The sequence below is a fragment of the Ochotona curzoniae genome, unplaced genomic scaffold (assembly GCF_017591425.1).
Source record: "Ochotona curzoniae isolate NIBS_2020 unplaced genomic scaffold, NIBS_Ocur_1.0 contig_185, whole genome shotgun sequence".
NCBI lineage: Eukaryota > Metazoa > Chordata > Mammalia > Lagomorpha > Ochotonidae > Ochotona > Ochotona curzoniae.
In genome coordinates, this window is record NW_024465223.1 from 2,641 (window position 1) to 28,732 (window position 26,092).

Here is a 26,092-nt window from a genome sequence, read left to right on the forward strand (position 1 = left end):
TGTTCTCCTAGCCCGCCTGCCCAGTGCTCCAGAGCTTCAAGGACTAGGTCAATGATCCCCGTGCCTCTAGTCCTCTCACTATGCCCGCTGCTCCAGGGTGAGACACACTCTGCTTGCAACCCACCCCACCCCACCCCAAAACAGTCACCAGCCCCACTGCTCTGCTTTCTGCAGCAGAACAGGGTAGGCTCTGCCAGCCTCCCAGTGCCCCCAGCAAGCTGCTCGCCCACCTGCCACTCCAGAACCTTGCTCTGCACAGGCAACTCAATACACCACTGTTGAAAGAACCTGCTGATTCAGCCGGCATCCCTGTGGCCCAGCCTGCCTGCTGTCCACTTCGCTCACAATGCAACTTCCAACTCCTTGTTCCCGGCTTGCCTGCAAGCCACTCCAGGGTCATGAGGACTCAGCCGACACCTCACATGCCTCTAGACCTTCATCTGCCACTGTCCCCTCAAGCTGCTATAGCTCGAGGCCTCTTTAGAGGTTGCTTCATGGGCACCAGCGCACACCCCATGCACTCTAGAGTCATGTCATCCAACCTCCCCTAGGCGAGTGCATCCTACACAGCACCCCTAGCTCACAGGCTGTGTGGCCCCAGTCCAGGGACCAGGGGTCATGACAATGAGCCAAGAACAAGAGGATCACACAGGCTGCTTTTTCAGGGCCAGGTCAGAGAAGCTGGTGTACTCTACACCCACTGTTTCCTCCAGGGTTAAGTAGTTCAGCCAGCATCACACACCCAGCACCCTTCTGCAGGCCTGGGCCCTATCAGACAGCAAGCCACGTGCCCCCATTCCTCCCACCATGCCAGCTGCTCACTTTGACCACACTCTGAGAGAGCCCATTTTGCCCAGGGGCCATGGCCAGGCGCTACCTGTCCTCAGAGTCTGTCTGCAGGAAGCTGGAGAACATCCAGGTTCTGGAGAGACCAAGCGTCAGAGTGCCACAGCAATGGAAGTGTGTGACTAAGAGAGTGAGTCCTACCTATTAGGGGCCATTGCAAGGGGCTTGTGAAGGGCATGGTAACACAACAACGCATTACCATCCCCTCTCAGGTTCCAGGGGATGATAGGTGAGAGTCACAGGTGGGTAGAAGGGAATGCCTAGGAAGTGGGGTGGGGTCTGTCGTCCAAGCTGGTGACCCTGAAACACCTGCCACAAGTCACCATTTTATTTCTGGACTGGGTGGCAGACATTATTGCCCATTGGGAAGAAGTTTCCCTCTCTCTGCCCTTGGGGTGACTCATGTGAACCCCTCCCTGAGATCATGCATAATGGACACAATTTCCACCATTTCCTCAGGTCTTTCCTCCCTTGGAGCCCCTCCTGCTGCTAGGGCAGGCCACCTTCCTTCCGCTTCTTAAATAAACCCTATTTTGCAAACTACAGTTGCATACATGAACATTTTTTCATGAGACAGGAAATAAGTTGTTGCAGTGTTTCGTGTTGATTTCCCTACCGCAATAGCCCTCTTTGCCCTGCAGCAGCGGGAAGGCTATGGCGGTGGGCAGGCAGGCTAGAAATGAGTGTTGTGGGACCAAGCCCTTCTGGTCCTAGATGAGATTCCAGTCAGGCTAGGGGCATTGGAGATGACACTGGAGGGTCAGCTGATGTGGCAGAGTGGGCATGTTGTGTGGCAGGGGACTCAAGGTGTGCAGGCTGGGGCTGCAGGGACACTGGCAGAAGGGGCCCAGCCCTGGAGCACACTGCCTACTGAGGGAGCAGGATCACTGGCTGAGCCCGACTGGCTCTCAAGCTGCAGACAGTGGACGGTGAGGCAGTGCTCCCGGGCTAGAGCCTCACTGGTGCTAGCTATCTGAGCCTGCGCCTGGATGGGCACATGGGGCAACTGAAGGCATGTTAAGAGCATGCCCTTCTTTCTCCTCTCGCCATGCAATTCAGTCTGTCCCTGAAATGGATGACTACAGTGCTCTAGGAACAGGGATAGTGGCCAGGATGACTTGGCTATGAAACAAACGGCAGCAGAAATGGGGTGTACAGTGTACCCGCTTGTCGATCTTGTCCCTGGAATAGTGGCCAGTGGGCTCCTTGGGCTCTGGCCTTACTGCCATGACCCATTGGCTCTGGAATGCACGGAGTGTGTACTGGGGGCTCATGGGGATACCAACCAAGTAGTATGTGGGGCTGAGTGGCCTGTGAGCTAGGGCTGAGGGGTGCACTGGCCTAGGCAGCTTGGGCGACGTGGCCCTGGAGCAGACGAAGTGCATGCTCAGGGCTGTGAAGTGCTGTCTGAACAGGCCTGACTCTAGATCACCAGGAATGGGTTAGAGGTGTGGAGCACCAGCTGAGCCCACCTGACCCTGGAGTCGCTTGCAGGCAAGCTAGGAATGGGGGGCAGGGTTAAGGGTAGCAGGGTTGTAAGCGGAATGGATATTATGTCAGTCTGGGAGCATGAGGGATGCCAACTATATGTGTAGCAGTGGTGCATGAGCTGCCTGACAGGGCAAGCCTATCTTTCCCTGGAGTGGCAGGTGGGCAAGCAGCCTGTTGAGGGTGCCAGGTGACTGGCAGAGGTCACCTGGTTCTACAGCAGCAAGTGGAGCAGCTGGGCAGGTGTGCTGGGGTCTTGGGAAGAGTGGGCATAGCCCTGGAATAGTGGGAGGCCTAGAGGTATAGGGGTCATCAGACTGGTCCATTTGGCTCTGGAACAGGTGGCAAGCAGGCAAAGGAGCAGGGGCACCATCCAAGCTGGCCAGGTCCTGGAGTGGCCATCCTGGGGTGTGTTAGAAGTGTCAGAGAGGTGGCAAGCACTGCATGATTCTACCTGCTCTTGAGATACCTGTGGCAAGGAGGGTCAGGTGGGCTAGAGATAAGGTGTCTCTCTCCAAGCAAGCCTGTCCCTGCAACAGGGGACAAGGCAGGAATGCTAGGGGAAGTGTAGGTGCTGGGTGAGGGGGTCTGGTGTTGGAAAGCAGGCAGAGTGTGGTGCATGAAGGCTGGGGTCCATGTACTCTGCCCCAGGAGGCCTGGCTCCATCCTGGACAACAGGTCATTGTGTCGGGTGGGGTGTGGGTGCAGGGGAGGCAGAGACCAGCCCAGGCTCCCAAGAATGGCAGCAGCTGGTGGGCAAGAGGCTGTCTGAAGAACTAGGTGGCCAAACTGGTTGGCCATAAAGCTGTGGACTGGGTGGGTGTGCTACAGGCTCACTGGGGATGAAGGCAGGGGGTGGTCGCAGCCTAACAGCCTGGGCCTGGATCCAGTGCCATCACGCAAGCAGGGTGTACCTGCTATGGGGCAGATTGCTGTGGCAAAGACAACCTAGGCCTAGAGCAGCCTGTGGGGTGACAGGGTAGGCTGAGAAGTGGCACAGGGCATACCAGCAGAGCTGTCTTTGAGCAAGTGAGGGCAGCTATGAGCACATGGGGAGCTGGCTGAGAACACCTGGCCCTGGTGCAGTGGGCTTGTGGGAAAGGGCATTCTAGAGACTCACTGTGGGCCAGCATAGCACAGCTGGGCCTGGAAAGGTTAGCATGTAGGTGAGGGTTGCTGGGGACGCCAGCAGAACCTCAAGAGCCTGGAGTGGCATGCGGGGAGGGCTGGCTACAGATGCGACTAGCAGCGGATCAGCCTTGAAGTGAACAAACTAGAAATCAAAGCACCAGGACATGACAGAGAATGAGCTCTGGGAAGCAACCTGCTCACATTTCACAGGGAGACCCACACTCAACAGCTTTGCCACATTGCCAGACTTCTGCCCCCTTTAAAATGCTATCTAGGATGCCCATGTCAGTATTCTAGCAGCAAAAATCCTCTTCTTGCATGGGCCAGGATCCCATGTAGATGCCGGTTTTCATCACGATGACCCTGCTTCTCATCCAACTACCTACTTCTGGCCTGGCAAAGCAGTGAAGGACACCTGAAAACCTTGGGAACCTGCATCCATGTCAGAGACCCAGAAGAGGATCTAGGCTCCGAGTTTTAGATCGGTGCAGCTCATGTCTTTGCAGTCACATGGCGACTGAATCAATGAACAGAAGATGTTCCTCTCTGTCTCTCTCTGTGTATCTGCTTTCCAAATAAAAATAAAATGAAATTTTAAAAAGGACACTTATCCCAGACATTGAGCACAAATAATACTTTTTATTAAATAAGTCAAATACTCAAAACTTTTTGCACCCTTTAGCCACCAGAATTAGACCACTGCAAACATTCCCTAAAATAACTTATGAAAACAGTCACAAACACACTCACAAACTGATAAGTGCTCTAGCCCACCAATATTTTACCTTCACAATGATTCATTGTTGGTGCAAATTACCCTTTGACTAAACCAACTTGTGGATGCAAAATGAAACTGGTGTGTATCCCAAGCTCATGACCCTAGGTTGTACCTGAACCTTTGGCAAGGTTTTACTCCCTAGGTAGCCAAGGCTCAGAGAACCTAGAGTACTTCAATCATTTCTTTAGATGATATTAATATGTCACCAAGGAATGGAGCTCTGAAAGGGTAAAGAAAATATTAATGCTCCAAGGGGTTAGCTATATAAACAAGATGAAACATCAAGGATGCCCTCAAGTTTTAGGGCATCAGCTGCCACTTTCAATGGTAACCCCCACCCAATCTACTGCTATCTTTCAGGGAGAATGAGTGAGAAAGAGGATAAGACAGCCACACTTGTTTGTTACAAGTGTTTTGAAACTCAGGAAAACAAAAAGTGTACCGAAGATGATGAAAATGTATGAATGGGGGAACAAATGTTGAAGAATGTCTAACAGATACTTTAGTATTGTTCTTATTTACAGGCAGACTTGTTCATCCACTCTCTCATGTCCCAAATGCCTGCAACAGTCACAACACCAAAAATAATTCAAATAATTTGCACACTAGTACCCAAGCCACTGTCTGCTGCCTCCCAGCCTGGGCAGTAGCTACAGACAGCATATCCACAGAAAGGAAACCCAGGCATTCTGATGGAGACGCAGGAGTCCCAATGTCATCTTCACCACTGTCACACACACCCACTCAGGGCAGTGATGCCTTCCTGTGCTGTGTCAGGTGGCCATTCACTGCTTTTCTACCACACCTATTATTCACAGCAAACAGTTCTTTTACAAAGCTAAGGCTTATTTTATGAAATAGAAAGAAACAAAAGGCAACACATTGAATTGTGTCTTGGAGGAAATAGTGACTCCTGTTGTGATTTTCAGGGCAGAGAGCAGCACTTGGCATTGAGGCAAGAGTTCTGGACATTCAGAGATTTATTCCCTGCCTTAATGCTCTCTGCTCAACCTGACTTATTCCCTCTACAACTCATGGGGACATTGAATCCCAATTGGGAGAACTTAAGGGAATGGGTGACAATATACCAGAAGCCATCAGGATAAATCAGTAGTGCTGCCTTCACAGCTCCTTCCTCAGGTTCTTCTAGAGAAATCCCTCTGCGTGATTCCCCTGCATTTCCTTTGCTTCTCTACAAGGTCACTGTGCCACCCCAGGCCTCTGCCAAGCACAGCGCCAGCACCACATGCTGCCCCTTAACCTTGCAGCAAAACTCTGAGCAAAACAAGGCTGTTTGTTCTAACTGCTGGAGTCTGTGCTGGTCTGGTGTGAGCAACAAGAAAACTGCCCCAGACCCTTAGGAGGACCTTCACTGAGGACTGAGCTGGGGGCTCGAGATGCTGCTTCTCAACTCAGGAAAATCAAGCCAATTAAAATTTACATTGATATAAAATAAAAAGAGAGAGCAAATCCTGCTAAATATGATGGTCGAACTGTCCCTGGGCACTCCCCCTCCTCACTGCACAATGGGTTCCACTGTGAGTCCTAGTGTTCAAGGTCAGTGCTGCAGAGTGAGGACCCCAAGGTCCCCCTCCTGGCCCCCGCCCGCCCCGCGGCCTCAGGAGATGCTCTCACACACTCACCCTTCCCAGCTTCTCACCAGTCGGGTGTCCTGCACAGGCTCCTGCGGGGAGGGAGCTCACAGGGCAGCACTGGCTCAGCCACCTGCGCCTCTCCACCAGCACAACCAGCAATGCGCCTATGGCGGCGCCCACAACAACCTCCTGCCTGCTGCCACAGGGCTTCCTGGGAGCGCCTGATTGGACCACTCCCACAGACCTGAGCACGTCACAATACGCAGCCAATCAGAATCATAAAATGCAGGAGGCAGTGAGCTAGGATTCTGGAGGGAGGGGGAGTGAGGGGCGGGGCTTCACCTCAGGCTGGAAGTGGCCTCCTCTCTTGCAGCTTGAGCCTTCCAACAGCAGGGGCCGCTGTCGCCTCTCACATCAGTCCACCTCCTGGCCTCTCCTTCCCTCTCTGCTTCAGGTTCAATCTAGAAATTCAGAAATGTAGGACAAGAGTCAGCGGATACATGTCACTGAATGTTCAACAGAATCTCGGACTTTTATTTATGCTTTTTTTTTTCCCCTATTAGTTCATTTCACTTTGTAAAATACAGATCTGACCCAGCGAGTTGGTCTAGTGGCTTAAGTCCTTGCCTTGAACACAACAGGATCCAGTATGGATTCCAGCTCTAATCCTGGCATCCCCACAGCCTGCATATCCAGCTCCCTGCCTGTGTCCTGGGAAAGCAGTGGAGGACAGCTGAAAGCCTTGGATCTGGAGGTATTTTCTGGCTCCTGGCTTTGGATTGGTGCAGCTCCAGCTGATTTGGTCACTTGGGGAGTGAATAAAAGGACATAGCATATTCTTCTCTGTCTCCCCTCCACTCTGTATATCTTATCTTGCAATAAAAATAAGTAAATTTTAAAAAATCTATAACTGAAAACTATTTGACAATTGATAAAAAAATGAATCTTGTCAGTTTCATTTTTCCATTGTTCATTTCCCTGTATTTTTGTTTTCATATTGTTGCATATCTGTTTCTTATTAATACACAGTAACTTCATGATATCTCACGATCTCCTGCTCAGAAATGTTGCTTGATCCTCTTATTACTTTAAGTTTGGTATTCCACAAAAGCGCCATTAGTGTATATTGATAATTTTATTGCTTAAAACATGACCATTCTGCTACAATTTCCGTTCTGTGGTTAATTTTCTGATTACACATTCACAACAAAGTATAACAGACAAAGCGAAGAGGGCTTTTCCTGACTCGATCAAGCAAAAGAAAACTTGCAGTGACATATGTAATTCATATTATATTTCCTATGTTATGTGATGTATTTTTGTGACTTAGTTTCCACAATTTATGGTTTTTGGTTGCTGTTTTAAAACAAATTTTTAGGGGTGTTTTAAAAAATTTTGTTGGAATGTCAGATATACCAAGAGGATGAGAGACAGGAAGATCTTCCATCCGCTGATTCACTCCCCAAGCGATCACAAAGGCCAGTGCTGTGCCAGTCTGAAGCCAGGAGCTCAGAGCCTCCTCCAGGTCTCCCATAGCGGTAGAGGAGTCCAAGGCTTTGGACTGTCCTCAACTGCTCTTCCAGTCCACAAGCAGGGAACTGCATGGGAAGTAGGGCTGCTGGGATTAGAACTGGTGCCCAAATGCAATCCCAGCACGTACAAGGCAAGGACTAAAGCCATTAGGCTTTTACCCAGGCCCCTATTTTAATACATCTTACTCCTAAGTATTTCAGAAAAACCTCTCATAATCTGGTGAATGATTACAAGTTTTATGAAGGATGATGTTTAAATCCCAGAAATTGATTATTTGTAAGGCATTTCTTTCTTAGTGATTTTACTATTTTTTTATTGTGATATTTATTTATTTATATATTTGTTGGAAAGACAGATTTACATAAAGGAGAGACAGAAAAAATCTTGCATCTGCTGGTTCCCTTCACAAGTGGATACAACAGTGAGAACCGAGTAGATCAGATGTCAAAATCCTCATCCAGGTATTGTATGTGTGCGCGGTCCCAAGGCTAGGTACCACCCTTGACTGCTTTCCCAGGCAACAGGCAGGGAGCTGGATGAGAAGTGGAGCTGCTGGGTATGAACAGGCACCAATATGGGATCCCAGCACATATACAAGCCGAGGATTTACCACTGAGCCATCATGCCAGACCCCTATTATTTGTTAATTTTGTTAATGGATTGCCACAATGGCTGGTTTTCACTAAATGTGACACAAACTTGAGACTATAAATGGATTCCCACCTACTGTGCTGGTTTATGTGACATGTTTTGTATTTCTTCCTGTCTGTCTCCTCATGCATTGAGCCCTATATGCCTGTAGCTAGGCCTGGACTTGTATATCTCTGATCTTGTTCCAGTGATTATGCAGTTTCAACACCTGAAATGAATGCGACCTATATTCATCCTCACAGTTTGTCATTATAAAAATGTATCATTTGGGCCTGGCACGGAAACCTAGTTGCTAAAACCTAGCCTTACATGAGCCGGGATTCCATTTAGGCACTGATTTCTGTCCTGGTGGCCCCACTTCCCAACCAGCTCCCTGCCTGTGGCCTGGGAAAGAAGTGGTGGATGGTACAAAACCTTGGAAATCTTACCTGTGTGGGAAACCTGGAAGAAGTTCCTGGCTTCTGAGTTAGGATCAGCTCAGCTCTGGCTTTTGCAGCCAGTTGAGTATTCCTTGTTCCTACAGCATAAGCCAACTGCCTGTACAGTGGTATTATTTACTCTGACCAATAATTAGTAATCACACTGTGCTCCACCTACTTCTCACATCTCACTCCTTCCTTCACCCTCCTCTGTCTGAAGTTCCCTAGCTAGCTTTCCTCACTGAGAATCTGAGCGGCCACAACCACTTCTCCCCCTCCTCCTCCCTCTTACTCTGCTTGAAACTGCAGTTTTTCAAAGGTTTAAGCTTTTTCCTTTCTCTTTGTATGATTCACCGACTACTACCCCTAATCCAGAGGCATGCATATATAGGACAAGCTAAGTAACATCAACTGGAAAACAAAACAAAACAAAACAAAACAAAACGTTACTTGCCAAACATGTACAGTAACTTGCTATAATAACAGAGCCCTCCAAAAGCAATGAATATTCAACCAGAGATTTCTACACCTGAAATTTTGATTTAGGGCCTGATGTGTTGGCCTAGTAGCTAAAGTTCTCGCCTTGAATGCGAGTTGAATCCAGGCAGCCCTGCTTCCCATCCAGATCCCTGCTTGTGGCCTGGGAAAGCAGTCAAGGATGGCCCAAAGCATTGTGACCCACCACCTTCCACCCTACGCCCACTGCTCCATGGTGGAACTAGTCTATCCCAGCCCTCCTGCATAGCACTCTGCCTGAGTTCCATGGCCAGAACCACCCACCGGCCTACACTGCCTCCAGCATTCCTGCCCTGTCCCTTCCTGCAGGCACAGGTCTACTTGGAAGGAGACCCCTAACATTCAGTCCAACTGGATCTCTGCTCCATAGGTGGCTTAAAGGCAGACAAAATCAACCAGCACTCTTTCCTCACCCTGCACCTCTAGCGCCCATCAGGATGGCACCCCTGGGTCAAGCCAGCATAGATGGAGCCACATCTTGCTAGCCTGCCTGCTGAGTGCTCCAGAGCCTCAAGGACTAGGTCGATGATCTCCATGCCTCTAGCCCTCCCACTATGCCTGCTGCTCCAGGGTCAGTCACACTCTGCCTGCAATCCACCCCCTCCCAACAAACACACACACGCACACCACACACACACACACACACACACACACACACACACACACAGCTGGATAATCTGCTTGATGCAACAGAACCAGGTAGTCTCTGCCAGCCATCCAGTGTCCCCAACAGGCTGCTTTCCCACCTGCCACTTCACAAGCTTGCCCTGCACAGGCAGCTCACACACCACTGCTGAAAGGACCTGCTGTGTCAGCAGGTGTCCCCCATTCCCAGCCTGCCTGCTGTCCATTTTGCTAAAAACCTATCTTCCAACCCCTTGTTCCCGCTAGCACGCAAGTCACTCCAAGTCCAAGTGAGCTCAGCTGGTGCCTCATGCCCCTCTATGCCTTCCTCCTCTACAGCCCCCTCCTGAGGTTAAAGGGCTAGGCCTCTTCAAAGGGCTACAGCACGCACGCCATCCCCTCTAGGGCCATGCCATCCAAGACACCTAGGCTAATGCATCCTGCACAGCACCCTTAGCTCGCAGGCCATACAGCCTCACACACTGTTTGCTCCAAGGTTAGGCAGGTTCAGCTAGTGTCGCACACCCCGCACCCCCACTCTGGGCCTGGACCCTATTAGACAGCATGCTAGGCATATGAGTCATCTCACTGTGCCAGCTGTTTTCTTGGTCCACAACCCGTGAGTGCCCGGATTGCCCAACATCCACTGCCTCTTCCAGGGCCATGCTACCCTGATTGTCATAGCAAAACTGGGACAAGGATGGGCGCCATCAGATGCAACCTGCCTGCCAGGCACTCCAGGTCAGGTGTGCTTGAACAGCGACTCCACCCTGCCCACTGTCCACTCCTGCACCAAGAGGCTTAGCTGGTACCCCCATGTGTGCCAGGCATGCACACTGTGGGCTCCTAGGACAGGGGTTATGACAGCAAGCCAAGGACCAAAGACGATGACCAGCAGCTTGTTCCAGGGCCAGACTAGACAAGCTGGTGCACTCTACGCCTGCTGTCCTCTCACCATCTACTTCAGAGCCAAGTCATCTTGACCAGTGTCCCTGCTCCCACAGCACTGTAATCATCTACTTCAGGGCCAAAATATGCTGGGGGAAGTTTGCACCTCCAACACACTCCCTCCATTTCACCACTTGCCCATCTAGGGCCAGGTTTGGTGAGCCAGAGCCAGTGCACCTATAGCCCAAGTGCAATGTCACACTGTCCACCATCTGCTGCTGAGAGCAAGTTGGGCTCTGCCACTTACCTCAGTGCTGGGTCCCAACTGCCGTCCACCCTTCCCCTACTCCTGCCAAACCCAGCCTGCATGCCTGAGTCTCCTGCCCCACAACATGCCCACCCTGTCACCTTACTTGTCCTTCCAGTGGCATGTTCCACATCCATAGCCCTTTTTGAGGCTCCTATGGGCCTGCCCAGAAGGGTAGCCCCTACACTCAACTCCAGCCTGTCTACCCACAAGGAATTCCCACTGCCCCAAGGCAAGGTGTAATAGAACTGCAAGGAATTTGAAGCAAAATACCACAGCAACAATCTTGTTTCTTGTCTCACATGACACAATTTTCATGCAGACAACTCTAGTTTGCAAAGCAGGATTTATTTCATAAGAGGAAGGAGAACAGTCCCTGTCCTAGTGGCAAGACAGGGCTCCAGTGGAGGAAAGGCCCAAGAAAATGGTGGAAATAGTGCCTTTTATGTACTATCTCAGAGAGGGGTTCACAGGAGTCACCCCAAAGGCAGAGAGAAAGAAACTTATTCACAGTAATGGGCAGTAATGTCAAACTTTGCCAGAAATAAATGAGTGACAATTGTGGCTTCCTTCTCCCAAAGTTGTGGGGTAGGAGCTAGTTCAGGGTCACCAGCTTAAAAGACCCACCCCCATCCACCACCTACATGGTCCCTTCTGCCCACCTATGATGCTCACCTATCATCACCTGGAACCTGAGAGGAGGAGGTATTGCATTGTTGTGTAACCATGCCCTTCACAAGGCCCCACAATGGCCCGTGATACGTAGGAATTGCTCTCTTGGTCACATTCTTCCATCGCTCTGGCACTCTGACTCTTGGTCTCCCCAGCACCTGCTTTCTGGCTTCCTGCAGACAGACTCTGAGGACAGGTAGCCCCTGTGCATGGCCCCAGTATGTCTGTATTCCTCACCTTCTGTTCAGTTTGAGCATGACAGTAAAGATGTTCATTCTAAGGTGTTTTGTATTACCAGCTTGTGTATTTTTAAGAGTTCCAGGAGAGATGAGGCCTAGCAGGAATGGAATGTGGGCAGAGAAGGCAGGGATTTGTGAATGTCTGCAGCCTTGTAAGTGTGTCCTGGCTGTTTGCTGTATGTCTCTTAGGATAACTTATATTGCTGGGGAAGCTGGGATATACGTCTTCAGATTAACACACAGACTTCAGGGTAATGACCATTTCTTCCTCTCAGGGTTTCCATTCACACTGGATTGCCACATGGACTTGGCATTTGTTCTGCTGTTGCAGAACCAGATCAACTTGGATGGCAACCCCAGGCCCCAGCACACCTGCCAGCCTCTCCAGGTACAGGTGTGCTCAGCCAGGCACGGTCCTCACCACCACCACTGCCCCAGCACTCAACACCATCTCCTGCCCCACCAGGCCCTCAAAACCCGGCACGCCCAGCATAATTAGCCAGCCTGACCTGCCTAACAGCAATTGCCCCAGGGCCAGGCACACTCGCTCAGCCACCCACATACTCAGCACATCATTGACCCACCTGCTGCTTCCCCTGTGCTAGTCTCACATCTAGCACTCCCACCATGCCAATTCCTACAAGGACAGGCTGGCTGAGGTGCCCACCCCAGGACTCTAGTCAGCACAGCCCTGTCACTGGCCACTGTTACAGGACAAAGGCAGTGTGGACAGTGACCCCTCTGCCCTTGATTGAGCACCAGCCACCCACTCCAGGGCCAGGCCAGATCACTAACACCAATAAATCCCCCATCCCTCTCCACCCCACATCCCCAGCCAGCCTGCAAGCCACTCCAGGACCAGGCTGACTTAGCTGGACACAAGCTTGCTGCTCCAGGGCCAGACCTCTTCCATGGTTATCCACCAGCCCCCAGACACACACCTTTCACTCCAAGACTGGAGCCATCGCTGTGGTCCCCTCACGTGTAGCCTGCCCACTGCCCAGCCTCATGCTGCAGGACAGGCTGATTTGGACAGTGATACAGTCTCTGCTTCACACCACCCACATGACTGCCACTCCTGAGACAGCTCTGTTCACCCTGTGCCTACCATGCACCTCTCACGTTCACCACACCTGCTACTCCAGGGCCAAGTTGGGGACTAGGCTCTTCTGCGGTAGATCCTGCTTCCACCCCCTACTCTGGGATTAGGGGCTGGAGTCTTCCAAGGCCCATGTTATTCCCTCCATCCTCTCTCCCTCCTATTCCCTATGATCTTCTAGCGGGGGGTCCAGATTCCCTATGGGTAGTTTCCTCTGCTTGTGCTCCATCGCAAATGCCTTTGTTGTCTCTAAGCGTGGCTGCATGTGGAGACTCATCACCCTTACTCTGTTGCTCCTTGCAAGTTGAATTCCTGGTGCCATTTCTGCGTGATTTCACCACAAAGCTGCATGTGATTCAGCTCAGGGTTTGACCCAGGACCAGCTGCACACTCTTCTCTGCCTATCTCAGGCCATGTTGTTGGGCACCTGCAACTTCCTGGAGGTCACAGTACAGGGAACAAGGGACCCTCCACTGAAGGCATGGCAGACTGATTGAATTGAAAGGCATGGTAACAGAGGGAGAGAGATCTTCCATCAGCTGGTTTATGAATGGTTTCAAAAACTCAGCAGTATTATAGCGAAGCATTGAGGCCATTAACATCAACAAAGAGAGTGGTTGCAAAATGTCTTAGATAAGAAAGAGATCAAGTGATATGTTAAGATTACAAGGAATCTTGGGGAATCCCAGTGCCTATAAAACATAATACAATTTTTTTTTTATTTTAAAGATTTATTTTTATTCTTTTCTCATTGGAAAGGTGGATATACAGAGAGGAGAGACAGAGAGGAAGATCTTCCGTCCGATAATTCACTCCCCAAGTGAGCGCAACGGGTCGATAGTATGCCGATCCGAAGCCAGGAGCCTCTTTCCGGGTCTCCCACGCGGGTGCAGGTTCCCAAAGCTTTGGGCCGTCCTCGACTGCTTTCCCAGGCCACAGGCAGGGAGTTGGAAGGGAAGCGGGGCTGCTGGGATTAGAACCGGAGCCCATATGGGATCCCGGGCGTGCAGGGCGAGGACCTTTAACCACTTGCGCCACCGCGCCGGGTCCCACATAATACAATGTTAATAACAACTAAACAAATAAATAAAACTTACAAAAAAAGATTACCAGGAATCTTAACGGTGAAATAAACATATCAAACTGATTGACAGTAAAGACCTTGAATCAAAGACACCAACTTGGTCCCAGCACAACAGCCTAGTGGCTAAATCCTAGCCTGGCAGGCCTGGGATCCAATATGGGTTCCGATTTGTATGTCAGCAGCTCTACATACCTTTCAGCTACCTGGTTGTGGCCTGAGAAAATGGTAGTGTTTGGGCAATAGCTTTGAAACTCTGCACGCATGCGGGTGACCTAAATGAGGCTCCTGGATCCTGGTTCCTAGCTTCTGATTGGGACACTGCACCAACAAGGGAGTAGAAGAAAAGGCTCCTGGCTTTTCTTTTTCATTGTGGTCACTTGGAGAGGGAACCAGGAGACAGAGGATCTTCTTCTCAGATATAGAGAGAGGAGGAGAAACGGAGAATAAGATCTTCTGTCTGCTGGTTCACTCCACAATTGACCACAATGGCTGGAGCAGAGCTGATCTGAACCCATGAGCCAATTTTTGCTGGCAAGTGAGATATTCAGAGAGGAAGAGAGAAAGAGAGAGAGAGAGAAGGAGAGTAAAGAATCTTCCACTGACTGGTTCACTCCTCGGGTAGCTGCAGTGACCGAAGCTGAGCTGATCCAAAGACAGCAGCCAGAAACTGTTTCCTAGTCTACATAGGGGTTCAACATCGCAAGGCTTTCTGCCATCTTTGACTGCTTCCCAAGGCCATAATTGGGGAACTGGATGTGAAATCCAGCATCCAAACCCTGCACTGACACCCATATAGAATCCTGGCACATGCAAGTCGAGTACTTTAGCCACTAAGCTACCATGCTGAGTCCTAAACAGTAATCTTGCAGGAAAATGAAAATGATTTGAGGAAGCACACAAGGAAATGGTCCACTAACAGAGTCAGAGAGTGTCCTGAATGCACTGGGGGAGAGCTCAGCTCCATCTGCCCACCCAGATAGAGACCAGAAGATTTTACTCCAGTAGTTCTCAAAATTTCCCTTACACTGAAAAAAAAAAAATCCCTACTTCTTTTCAGATTATCAAGATCTGATATGTGATTCTGACAGTTTTAGAAAGTATAAGAACAAAGGATAAAGAAAATAGCACTCATGTTCCCTCCTCTCAGAAATTATCCTGGAAATCTGCTACCCTGGCTCAAGCTGATGCCTACAACATCAACGTCCCACATCAGTGCACTGGTTTGAGTCCTGGCTGCTCCACTTCCCATTCCAGCTCTGATAATGCTCCTTGGATATGTCCCTGCACCCATGTAGAACACCTGCATGAAACACCTGGGTGCTAGCTTTAGCCTAGCCTATGACTGTCTTGGTCAACCAGGGAGTAAAACCAGCTGATGGAAGATCTCTTTCCCTCTGTTACCATGCCTTTCAAATCAATCAATCTGCCATGCCTTCAGTGGAGGGTCATTTGTTGCCTGTACTATGACCTCCAGGAAAATGCAGGTGACCCACCAGCATGACCAGAGGAGGCCCTGGGTCAAACCCTGCACTGGGTCACATCAGGAAGTCATGCAGGAACTGGCACCAGGTGGCCATTTGCAATCACCACTAGAATAAGGGTGATGAGTCACTACATCCAGCCATGGACAGAGATAGCAAAGGCAGGGGCCACACAACACAAAAAGGACACTACCCACAGGGAAGCAGGACCCACTTTTTAAGATTATAGCTCTGATGTGCATTTCTTAGGATAGAGAGGAAGGGGAGGTTAGGGAGGGAAACAGCATGGACCCTGGAATGCTCCAGACCCTGACCTAGTGTGGGTTAGGGGTAGATGGAAGCAGGATGTACTCCTGGCATTACCCTGTCCCCAAATTGGCCCTGGAACAGCGGGAGCAGTAGGGTTGTGAGAGATGCATGGTAGGTGCATGGAAAACACACCTGGCTCTGGGGCTGCAGGTAGGCGAGCAGCCTGATACAGACACCATGTCACTGGCCAAGCCTGCCTGCTCCTGGAGCAGCTGGCAAGGTACTGGGAGAACTACAGTTGCAGGGACCCTGGCTGTGCCCCCAATCCTGAAGCAGATATAGTGGGTACTGAGGGTTCGTGAAGCATGCAAGGAACAGGTCTGGCCATAGAAAAGAGGCCTGGGCACCAGCTAAGTCCACCTGGCCCTGCAGTCACTTACAGGTTAGGCGGGGTACTTGGGGTGGGGAGAGATGGGGGATTTATTTGTGTTAGTGAGCTGGCCTGGCCTGGGTGGGGAGGGATGGGGGATTTATTGGTGTTAGTGAGCTGGCCTGGCCCTGAAGTGCATGGCTGGCAGTTGAGAGCAGAAGAGGCACCGCCCAAATCAGCCTGGTTCTGGAACAGCTGCCATGTCGGTGGATCAGGAAGGCTAGAGTCCCGCAGTCAACAGTGCATCTGGCCTGTCATTGTAGCAATGGTGGGGTGGGCATGCTAGATCTACAGCTGGCACAGAGAAAGTGGCAGGTGTGCCAGAGCCCAAGCTCGCCTGACCCTGGGGCAGCGAGAAGGGAGGAAGTGCTGAATGACTAGATCTCGAGGGGTGCCGGGCTTGGGACCCTGGAGGTACATCAGATGGTGTTGTGTGCTGGGGGAAAAAGGCTGGCTGAGCACACCTGGCCCTGGAGTGCATGGTAGGCAGATGGGGCCCAGGGATGCCATCTAAATTGGCCTAGTTCAGCAGCAACGAATAGGCCAGCATGGTAGTTGTTTTGGATGTGTGGGGATTCTTGAATAGCTACCATGGTTCTGGAAAAAGTGGTGGAGGTCAGCCAGGACAGGGGTGCTGGGGAGCTGGCCTGGCCATGGAGGGGAATCATGGGGGCTTGCTAGAGGCACTGAAAGGAGTGCTGGTTGCACGGTGGGCACAAGGCAAGAAGGGATCATAGTAGAGCATGGTCCCTGGGGAATGGGGTGCTTGTACACTGGCTAAGCTGACCTGTCCTGGCACTGGAGCAGTGGGCATGGTGGCAGGGCTGACAGTTAGAAGCGCAGGATGCAAAGAAAGAAGTAGCATAGTGTTCCTGGTTCGAAAGCAGCTGGTGGATCAATGACTGTTGCAGGGAGCGGGTTGTTGGCTGAGCCATCCTGCCCCTCAAGTTGTGGATGGCGCAAACAGGACAGGCATGTGCGGGTTTCATGGAATGGTAAATAAGCCTCTCAAACCCTGGAGGGTTCGATAAGCAGGCTGAGGCACGGGAAGTTCCGCCTGGGACCATCTACCTCTCATTGGCAAAGCAGAGCAGTGAAGTAGTTGTGTTGTGGCACATGTTGCTCTGGCCAAGCTGGTCCATCCCTGGAGAGACAGGCAGAGCACCTGGAGGAGCCTGAGGCATGACAGGCAGGCTACAAGCATAGGCTTTGCCAGCTCTGAAGATCTGTGTTTGCTGCAGCAGCCAAGGCGGGAATACAAGAGGTGCTGAGGACCCAGGGAGAGTAAGCCTATTACAGGAGCAAGGTGGAGAGCAGGGATGGAAAGATCTCTGGCAGAACCAGCCTAGAGCTGGCACCTCCTGCAGTGTTATAGCCAACCCTTAGTCCACCCATTGCAAACATGGCAGCCTCCTGTGGCTATCCTACTCACCTCATTCCTGTAGCTATATAACTCACTCTTCCCACAAAAATAAATCTAACTTTCACATTGATGTTACTCTCTGAAAGACAGAAGAGCTGAGCCAGGCTGGTTGCTCTGTTTATCTGCCTCCTGCATAAACTTTGCTGTTTAGCAAACAGAGTAGGGTCACAGGGTCACGGTCAAAAGGGGCATGGCTCTGGGCTGCTCTTCTTGAAAAGAGGCTCCAGCTGCAGACATTCACATTTCCCTGGATCCTCTGCCCACATACCGTTACAGCTAGGCCTCACCTTTGCTGGAAACCCTGAAAGTAGAAATCAGAAATACAGGGTATGGGGCCCGGCGCGGTGGTGCAGTGGGTAAGGTCCTGGCCTTGCATGCCCGGGATCCCATGTGGGCGCCGGTTCTAATCCCGGCAGCCCCGCTTCCCTTCCAGCTCCCTGCCTGTGGCCCTGGAAAGCAGTCGAGGACGGCCCAAAGCTTTGGAACCCTGCATCCGCGTGGGAGACCTGGAAGAGGCTCCTGGCTTCGGATCGGCATAGCATCGACCCGTTGCGCTCACTTGGGGAGTGAATCATTGGACGGAAGATCTTCCTCTCTGTCTCTCCTCTCTGTATATCCGCCTTTCCAATAAAAAAATAATAAAAATAAATCTTTTAAAAGAAAGAAAGAAAAGAAACACAGGGTATGCTAGGATTAGCATCCTCACTGTCCCACCCAAACTGAGAACAGAGGGTGAGGAATACATACAGGGGCCATGCACAGGGGCTGCCTGTCCTCAGAGTCTGTCCGCAGGAAGCCAGAAAGCAGATACTGGGGAGACCAAGAGTCAGAGTGCCAAAGAGATGGAAGCACTTGACCAAGAGTCCTACCTATCAGGGGCCATTGTGGGGGCTTGTGAAGGGCATGGTTACACAACAATGCAATACCTCCCCCTCTTAGGATCCAGGTGATGATAGGTGAGCATCATAGCTGAAAAGAAGGGAAGGTCTATTTGGTGTTGGGGTGGTGGGCTGGGGTGAGGAGTCCAAGCTGGTGACCCTGAACTAGCTGACTACCCTACAACATTGCGAGAAAGAAGACATAAGCCTCACTGTTTTATTTCTGGTGAAGTGGTAGACATTACTGATCATTACTGTGAATAAGTTTCTTTCTGCCCTTGGGGTGACTCATGTGAACCCCTCCTTGAGTTGGTGCTGAATGGACACAATTTCCACCATTAAATCAGGTCTTTCCTCCCTTGGAGCCCCTCCTGCTGCTAGGGTAGGCTACCTTCTCTCTGCTTCTTAAATAAACTCTGCTTTGCTAACTAGAGCTGTCTACACAAATATTTTTTCATGAGACAAGAAATAGGTTGTTGCAGTGTTTCATGTTAATTTCCCTACCACACTAACCAGCTTTGCCTAATTTTCCTACCACACTAACAAGCTTTGCCCTGAAGCAGCGGCAAGGCTATGTGTGTGGGCAGGCTAGAAATAGTGTTGGGGGGCCCAAGACCTTCTGGCCCTGGATGAGCTTCCATGCAGGCCAGGGGTGTGGAAGATGACACTGGAGGGTCAGGTGAGTTGGCAGAGTGGGCATATTTTGGGGCAGGGGACTCAAGGCGTGCAGGCTGGGGCTGCAGGGACACTGGCAGAAGGGCTCTAGCCCTGGAGCGGCTGGCAAGCACACTGCATACTGACGGAGCAGGATCACTGGCTGCCCTTCTTTCCTTTCTCCTCCGTGCAATTAGGTCTGGCCCTAAAATGGAGGACTACAGTGCTTCATGAACAGGGACACCTACCAGGATGTCTTGGCTATGAAACAGATGGCAGGCAGAGAGGGGGCCCATAGTGCACCTGCCTGTCCAGCTTGTCCCTGGAATTATCTCCAGTGGGCTTCTTAGGCTCTGGCCATACGGCCATGGCCATATGTGGACCCATTTGCTCTGGAATGCATGGTGTGTGTACTGGTGGCACATGCAAACACCAACCAAGCATCATGTGGGGCTGAGCGAACTGTGAGCTAGGGCTGAGGGGTGCACTGGCCTAGGTGGCTTCCATGATGTGGCCTGGAGCAGATGGAATGCATGTTCAGGGCTGTGAAGTGCTGTCTGAACAGGCCTGGCCCTAGATCAGCAGTAGGGGGCAATGGTGAGGCAGGGTTAGATGTGTGTGGAGCACCACTTGAGCCGACCTGATCCTGGAGTGGCTTGCAGGCAAGCTAGGAAAGAGGGGTGTGGTTAAGGGGAGCAGGGTTGTAAGTGTAGTACACATATGTCAAACTGGGAACACGGGGATGCAGCTAAACGTGCAGCAGTGGTCTATGGGCTGCCTAGCAGAGCAAACCTACCTTACCATGGGCTGGCAGATGGGCAAGCAGCCTGTTGAGGTGCCAAGTGACTGGCAGAGCCCACCTGGTTCTACAGCAGCAAGTGGAGCAGCTGGGCAGGTCTTGGGCAGAGTGAGCCTGGACCTGGAGTAGTGGAAAGAATATAGATACAGGGGTCATCAAACTGGTCCTTTTGGCTCTGGAGAACGTGCCAAGCTGGCAAAGGGAGCGGGGGCACCGTTCATGCAGGGCAGGCCCTGGAATAGCCAACCTGGGTCATGTCAGAGGTGCAAAAGAGGTGGCAAGCACTGGCTGATTCTACCTGCTCTTGAGCCTGGACAGTAGCTGCACACTGCATTTGCACAGCACTGAAAACCAGGCATTCTGATGGAGACACAGGAGACCCAATGTCATGTTAACCACTGTCACACACACCCACACAGGGCAGTGATGCCTTCCTGTGCTGTGTCAGGTGGCCATTCACTGCTTTTCTCCCATGCCTATTGTTCACAGCAAACAGTTCTTCTAAAGACTTAATGCTTATTTTGTGACACAGAAAAAAAAAAAGGCAAGAAAAGATGACATAGTGAATTGTATCTTGGAGGAAATAGTGACTCCTGTTGTGATTTTTCAGGCCAGAGAGCAGCACTTGGCATTGAGGCAAGAGCTCTGGACATTCAGAGATTTATTCCCTGCCTTCATGCTCTCTGCTGAACCTGACTTATTCCCTCGACAACTCATGGGGACATTTAATCCCAATTGGGAGAACTTAAGGGAGTGGGGGACAACATACCAGAAGCCATCAGGATAAATCAATAGTGCTGCCTTCACAGCTCCTTCCTCAGGTTCTTCTAGAGAAGCCCCTTTGTGTGAGTCCCCGTGCACTGCCTTGGCTTGTCTACAAGGTCGCTGTGCCACCCCAGGCCTCTGCCAAGCACAACGCCAGCACCACATGCTGCCCCTCAACCTTGCAGCAAAACTCGGAGGAAACAAGTCTGTTTGTTCTACCTGCTGGAGCCAGGAGCCAGGAACTTCCTCCAGGTCTCCCATGCAGGTGCCAGGTCCCAAGGCTTTGGGCCATCCTCGAATGCTTTCCCAGGCCACAAGCAGGGAGCTGGATGGGAAGTGAGCTGCCAGGATTAGAACCTGTACCCATATGAGATCCTGGTGCATTCAAGCTGAGGACCCTAGCTAATAGGCCACTGCACAGAGCCCAAAATAACAACTTTTATACAATCCCTCTGAGCCTTTACTAATCCTCCAACAGCCTCACAACCACAATCTGATGCCCACCCAGCAGCGGCGAGTTCTGTGGTTTGAGGGCTATGGATGGCTGCCTATGTACCTCCATACTCACTGTGCTTCTGGGATGTGAATCAGTCCTGAAGACTCCCAGCAGAGTAAACTTTTCATTTGAAGGTAAGCAAGGGTACTGAGACCTGGTCATTTTGGGAAGAGGGACTAGATCATCTTCATAGGTCAGACTGATATACCAGCCGCCTTTGACACCTGTGTAGAACTTGTGATCACTCAACAATGCTGACCACCTTACACCAGTCCATGCAAAAGCTAAGGCTGGGAGCTTGTCTATTAAGACCAGATCCTAGTACCTGACAGATTCATGGATCAGGAGACAGGTCACATTAGGCAAGGCCATGACATGAACCAGCACATGAGAGAACCATGTCCAGGAGTATTTTGTAGAGCATGTGTAGGTCAAACCCCATGGAAATACTAGTCCCACTGGTTAGCTCAAGAATTGGGGAGATGATGTACCAAGCTAGGTGTGACAAAGGAGCCTGCCATCACTCAAGGGTAAATGAACCGACAACAGTCTGGGCTGGTAAAGCCAACAGCACCCAAATGTGCATCCCAAATAGGGTGTGCGGTGTGCTGGGCTGCAATGATCTCCAGCTCATGCAAGGCCAAATGAAAGGCCAGACTATGCCCGACACTGGCCTAACACCCAATCATATGTATGAGAACTGGGTCTGGGAGTGGGTCAAGTGGAGGAACTTGGGAAACTCTCCTGGCGGGTCATAGCTCCTGCTGCTGAACACATGGTCCAGGCATGGGGGTCGGACAAGCTGGGCAAAGTAGCTCCAATGGCTGGATAATGTGTGGGTTGGTAATGGAACAGGGTAGACTGGGCAGGGCCGAGCAAACCTTAGCTCACAAGCAAAAATAGAAATCAAGATGAAGCACAAATCATGCTGAGCTAGGCTCTTACACCTACTGATCTGCATGAGCCAGGGATGCTAGGACACCACATTAAAGGCAAAGGCCAAGACAGGTGAGAGGCTGAGCCAAGCTGAGTCAGAGCAACCACTGGCATCCACACAATTTATGGCTTGGAACTGGCCTGGTTGGGGAGCTAAGGGTCCACCCTAGCTGAATTGGGGTTAACACTGAGGAGTGCAGAGGCTGTAGTGGAAATGGATTCTGGTCTGGATACAACTGCAGTCTCCCTTGGCACAAGTGTGGACTGGGACTGGACACACCAAGCCAGGCCAGACTCCAACACCATCTGATGTTCTGGAGGACCAGGGTAGATGTGGGATGGACTAAGCTTGGTCTCAATCCCTACTGAGCCATGTGTGAGCTGTGTTTGGGTATGGATAAGCCTTGGCTGCACTGAAACATCCAACAATAAGCAGAATGTGTTGAAGGCCAGTCTGGAAAGATCACTGTTTCTGCTAGGACAGGAGGTGGACTGAGAAGAGCTGGCTCATGAACCCACCAGTATATGCAAAATCTGGCATTGGGAGAGGTTCTGATGGAGAAGCCTGGGCAACTCCTCTGTCAGGACAAAACCCTGCAGGTAAGCACTATAAGCACAAAAGGAATAACCCATACCAGGCCAGAGAAAGGTACGCATCAGCACACATTTGGCACAAGTAGGGGTGAACCAGGCTGAACCAGTTCACATCACTGCCGACGAATCTGAGCAACAGAACAGTGTGGGTTGAACCAGTTGTGGACACAACACATATCAGCACACATTACAGCTGGAATTGGGGGTGGGCTGGGCCGGGCAGGCTACAGCACCCACTAGCAAATGCCAAGGTGAGGAGGGCCATGCCAGATTGGGCTGCAGTGCTAGTAGGAACCAGGGAGGGAGGGAGGGGGTAAAGCTGGTAGGGAGAATGCAGAGGGCACCCTTGGTGGAACACCTCATCCACCACACAGCATGAGTTGATACCAGGCAGGGCTATAACATCTGTGGGCCTCATGCAAGCCAGATCAGGGAAGAGCCATGCTTGATTGACTGTCCCTACTGGGGCAAACATAAAGCAGAATGGGTGAGGGTTGATTGGGCTTTACAACAGCATCAGATAGCAGATGCTGGCACCAGTGGCTAATCTGTCAAGTTATACTACAGAACCACCTGCAGAGTACATGATCCGGGGGTGAGAGTGATTTAGGAGGGAAATAGTGGCGCTTCCCTCTTGGATTGCCACTCCCACTGGAGAGCATAAAAACCAGCACTGGGGCCAGGGTGGCTGGACAGAACAACACCCACCACCATTTGTGTGGCCTGGATAGTGGAGCTGGTTAGGTTAAACTAGGCTTTAATGCCCACCGGCATGTATGAGAGCTGAATGGGATGGGGGACGGACTGAACTAGTCTGCTGCACATACTGGCAAGCATGGGAACTAGCACAGGGGGCAGGACTGATGGGAGTTATTGTGGGGGGCTCCAACTAGACTGCTGCTCCCAGTGGTTTATGTGAGAGCGAAGTGTGTGCTGGGCAGCATCAGACTGGACTGCAACATCCATTGGTTCCAGTGGAAGACAGGGTTGGAAATAGAACAAAACTAGCAATTGCAACCACCAGCTGATTGTGGCAATGGACAGTACCTGGCCCTGTACTTGCAAGTACACACAAGAATCTTGTCCAGAATCACCTCAAAGTTTCTTTGGGGATTTCACCAAACTGCCAGACTCAGAACCCTACCCATGAAGAGAAGTGCAGGTTCCATGGTACGCCCTGGAGTGTAAGTGCCAGAGCCTAGCCTCCTCAGTGGCTCAGACGGAGCAGTGGAGAGCACAACCAGGTACACATGGAGGATATGGCAGTCTATGGGAACCTGCAGAGGATACCTTGCACCACAACAGAGGGCAAATCAAATAAATCAGCTACCCCAGCCATATGTTGGCAGTGAAAAACTGGGCAAATGGAGACGCTAAGATGGACTATGTCAATCAGTGGATTCTGCAGCGACTTCATTGTGCTTAGAATGGAGAGATTGGGGCGTGGCGCCATGGCCTAGTGGGTAAGGTCCTCGCCTTGAGCGCTCCGGGATCCCATATGGTCACCGGTTCTAATCCAGGCAGCCCCCTTCCCATCCAGCTCCCTGCTTGTGGCCTGGGAAAGCAGTCGAGGACTGCCCAAAGTATTGGGACCCTACACCCATGTGGGAGACCCAGAAGAACTCCTGGCTCCTGGCATCAGATTGGTGCAGTACCAGCCATTGCGGTCACTTAGGGAGTGAATCATTTGACAGAAGATCTTCCTCTTTGTCTCTCCTCCTCTCTGTATAACTAGCTTTCCAACAAAAAATAAATAAAATAATAAATAAATAAATAAATATTTAAAAAAGAAAAGAAAAAGAATGCCTTGATTGCCAGCAATTCATAACTGTTGAACTATCAAAACCACTTGAGCAAGACCCTTGGAGCATATTCCATGTTGGAAACCTGGGATAGGTGGGAGGCCGGGTGGGGCTTCTCCTTTTATCTTCCCCTTTACCCCAGACACACAAAAAGAGAGAATGTGGAAATAATACTCTTACCCACTTCCTGGAGCCCTTGAACCTTTATGCCCTAATTAACCATGTAAAGATTACAAAAAACAAAAAATTATGAGACGCATATACTATAAGATATTCAGTTGAAATGACGCCATTGCACAACCGAGGGGTACTCCCCTGCGGCCAGGGCCTGAGGCGCAGCCCGAGAGGCCGCCATGCGATCAGGCAGTGCGCTGATCTGCCCGGCTGCCCGGCCCCATCTGGGTCCTCCCTTTGCAGCCCGTGCGGGGCCGTCCAAGAGATCCCACGCCAATGGCTGCTCAAACTTCAGGCTGGCCCCCAAACGGACACTCTCAGATTCCCCAGCCGGGGGCCCTGCGTAGACCTGGAGCAGACACCCGTTCCCTCCCTTCATGATTCGATTGTAGCACAGAGACGATGGATGATGAGGACGGGAGATGCTTATTGGACGTGATTTGTGACCCCTAGGCCCTCCATGACTTCCTGCATGGATCCAAGAAGCTCGATAGTGATGACCTCCTGGACAATGCTGGCAAGGCCCAGGGTGCCTTCTATGAAAGCCCAGGACTGCAAGTCCAGGAAGTTTCCGGTAACCATCTGAACCCAGAGCCCAGCCAGCCAGCCCCCAGCATGGACCTGGACTTCCTGGAAGATGACATCCTGGGCTCGCCAGCCACCAGAGGCAGGGCAGCAGACAGTGGGGGCACCAACCCTGTGACATCCTCCAGCAAAGCTTGCTGGAGCCACGCTCACCATCCCTCCCACCACAGCCCAAGGCACCGCAGAACCTGACTTTCATGGCAGCTGACAAGGCTGGCCAGAACGTGGTGTTGTCAGGCTTCCCCATGCCCAGCCTGCAGGCCAGCCTTTTCAAGCAGCCACTGACCACTGCAACTGGGGCGGTGCCACCGCAGCCTCCGGGTGCCCTGAGCAAGCCCATGAGTGTGCACCTGCTGAACCAGGGCAGCTGTATCGTTATCCCTGCCCAGCACAATCTGCCTGGCCAGAACCAGTTCCTGCTGTCCGGCGTCCCCACCGTCCAGGTCCCGCAACCACTCTCCGACCTGCCAGCCAATGTGGGTGGCCAGATCCTGGCTGCCGAGGCCCCTCACACAAGCAGACAGCTCATCGCCAACCCCATCCTCACAAACCAGAACTTGGCGACCCCGATGAGCCTGGGCCCTGTGCTGGCCCCGCCCTCGGATGCACACAGCGCTGCCACACACATCCTCTCTGCTGCACCCATCCAGTGGGCCAGCCCACGCTCTTCCAGATGCCTGTGTTGCTGGTGGCGGGCAGCCTGCCTGCACAGAGCCAGCCTCCAGGCCGAGGTCCACACCGCCACAACCACAGTCCCGCAGTGCATCACCCTGCCTCCCAGCACCGTGGCCATGCTCAATGCCCCATGGGCTGGTGCAGCCAGCAGCTCTTCCCGCTGCTGCGGCGGCTGCCTTCTCCACCACTACCACCAGGGGGCCACCCCCGTGCTCACCATGCAACCCACCCCATCAGCACCCCCTGCAGCCAGCATGCCACTGCCCCTGGACCTCCAATAG

At 51.6% G+C, this 26,092-nt stretch overlaps 1 pseudogene; it reads left to right on the forward strand.

Annotated features, from left to right (window-relative positions):
- The first annotated feature begins 862 nt into the window (after window positions 1-862).
- On the forward strand, window positions 863-26,092 carry LOC121148890 (annotated as a pseudogene).